The 2101-nt window shown below is 48.9% G+C and overlaps 1 non-coding gene across 1 annotated transcript; it reads right to left on the bottom strand.

Annotated features, from left to right (window-relative positions):
• Positions 1-404: 404 nt before the first annotated feature.
• On the bottom strand, positions 405-479 carry Trnat-ugu (transfer RNA threonine (anticodon UGU)). Its single transcript has one exon. It is a non-coding gene; the product is annotated as a tRNA-Thr (tRNA).
• Positions 480-2101: the final 1622 nt, after the last annotated feature.

The following is a 2101-nucleotide window of genomic DNA, read 5'->3' as shown; positions in this document are numbered from 1 at the left end:
TGTTCGCACCTATGTCACCTGTGCTTGCTTGTCAGAGACAGACTATCGCAAAACATACAACTCACTCCATGAATTGATTGCTACGGCATCTGTTATCAGCAGTCACAACTAGCAACACCAGTAGCAGCTGACTGCACGCAAAGAATAGGAATGTGCAGTGGGATTTACGTGAACTCAGCGCAAGGCAGATCTTTCCGACATAGGCTTGAGAATCTTACGGGAACACTTGTACTGTTTCTAAATTAAGTGTAGGCGTGGGAGAAGGGTGCTTCCTGCGCACTAATAACAGCACGCTTGTCAATTGTGGATGCTAATCATTCGCTTGCATCTTCCTAGACACATCTGCTGGTTGTGAATTATTCCACTTGCATGGCAAGGTGCGCATGTAGGTGTGTTAAAAATTCTGGACGCACTGGGTATTGATCCCAGTACCTCTCGCATACAAAGCGAGCGCTCTACCATCTGAGCTACGCCCGCCCCCCCGAAGACTAATGGTGCTACATACAGCCATATAGACGACACAGACCCTTGCACTCCCATTATTCAGCAGACAAACACTACTCTCTATGTATCCGTTAGGGTGTCTTTCAGGTTTCGTGCATTCTGTATCGAATCGTAGTTGGCCACAATGAAAGTGGCACGTATAACGTCGAAAATAGAATTCGGACACCGCTCTGAGTAAGACCAACGTGTTGTCCACCCTCTAGACTTCAATGAGGTTAAGCCGCGATACCTAAGACAGATCTGCACTCGATGACACCTCGATAACAGCCGGTCCCCACACTTACATGTTGCTCTCCTTACGTCAGTATACATCATATCAGTCTGTGACGCTGGCTTTGCAACATCTTGCGTGCCTTTATGTTCGCCGCGACCAACACTTACCATGCACTGACCACAAAAAATGGAGGCGCCGCAGCTTGAACCCTGGAGCTTTCACGTGCCAAGCGAACGCTCTACCAACTGAGCCACGCCCCATGCACGAGCAAACGGCGCTATTCCCCATTCTTTGCGACTCAGATGCGCACGGACACGATGGTTGTTGGTTTGTAGCGGTGAAGGGAGCAGAGTACAAAGGCGCGGACCCGTTCATATACACAAAACTTCCAAGTAGTTTCGATGCTCTGGTATTACAAATGCAAATTCCGTCTGTTTTTAACGTCTTAAATTGAAAGAGCCGTCACAAATTGCTCCGTTTTCACTCCTTGTCGACAATCATACAGCACCTGAGGTAACAAACGCATCTCGAGCCCCATTGTGCACTCCATTATTCATGCCAACTCAGTGCCTCGCTCTTTACTACTGTGTACCAATCTTGTCGTCCAACTGCAAAACACTGGGCCACAACAAGTTTCCGCGTCTCCATTGCACTGCGCATACTACGAAACGCTCCCCAAACTTGGCACTCACCCTCGCAGCCGACTTTTCCGACTTTCCACAACGCTCACGCAACGCTCACGCTAGTGACAGCTTTATTTATAGTTCGACGTCGCGCCAAAGCGAATGAGCATATTTCGCCTACGGCTTAGGCCGCCCTCCTAGTGTGGCTGCTCGGTGTCTGCAGGCAGCGAGGGTCTGCAAGCTTCCTGTGTTCGCACCTATGTCACCTGTGCTTGCTTGTCAGAGACAGACTATCGCAAAACATACAACTCACTCCATGAATTGATTGCTACGGCATCTGTTATCAGCAGTCACAACTAGCAACACCAGTAGCAGCTGACTGCACGCAAAGAATAGGAATGTGCAGTGGGATTTACGTGAACTCAGCGCAAGGCAGATCTTTCCGACATAGGCTTGAGAATCTTACGGGAACACTTGTACTGTTTCAAAATTAAGTGTAGGCGTGGGAGAAGGGTGCTTCCTGCGCACTAATAACAGCACGCTTGTCAATTGTGGATGCTAATCATTCGCTTGTATCTTCCTAGACACATCTGCTGGTTGTGAATTATTCCACTTGCATGGCAAGGTGCGCATGTAGGTGTGTTAAAAATTCGGGATGCACTGGGTATTGATCCCAGTACCTCTCGCATACAAAGCGAGCGCTCTACCATCTGAGCTACGCCCGCCCCCCCACGTTGACTAATATTGCTACATACAGCCA

Source organism: Schistocerca gregaria, chromosome 10, assembly GCF_023897955.1.
Source record: "Schistocerca gregaria isolate iqSchGreg1 chromosome 10, iqSchGreg1.2, whole genome shotgun sequence".
Classification (NCBI taxonomy): domain Eukaryota; kingdom Metazoa; phylum Arthropoda; class Insecta; order Orthoptera; family Acrididae; genus Schistocerca; species Schistocerca gregaria.
The sequence above is the reverse complement of the archived record's forward strand: the minus strand, read 5'-3'. Positions and strand labels throughout refer to the sequence as shown.